Genomic DNA, 207 nt, shown 5'->3' with positions numbered 1-207 from the left:
AGGTCCTGGAACATCAGAAAACACATCAGAAAAATCAGATATCAAACATTTTATATTATTGAGTTGTTCACCAGAAAGATGGTCATTAATATTTACTTCATTCATCTCGTTCAGACAGTTAGGGGTAGATTCACAATACATTGGTTGATTTTCAGTGTTATTTTCCTCAACAACACAAATGTGTACAACGTTCTCCTTGGGAGAGAG

Source organism: Penaeus monodon, chromosome 28, assembly GCF_015228065.2.
Source record: "Penaeus monodon isolate SGIC_2016 chromosome 28, NSTDA_Pmon_1, whole genome shotgun sequence".
NCBI lineage: Eukaryota > Metazoa > Arthropoda > Malacostraca > Decapoda > Penaeidae > Penaeus > Penaeus monodon.
This window is presented reverse-complemented; position numbering follows the sequence as displayed.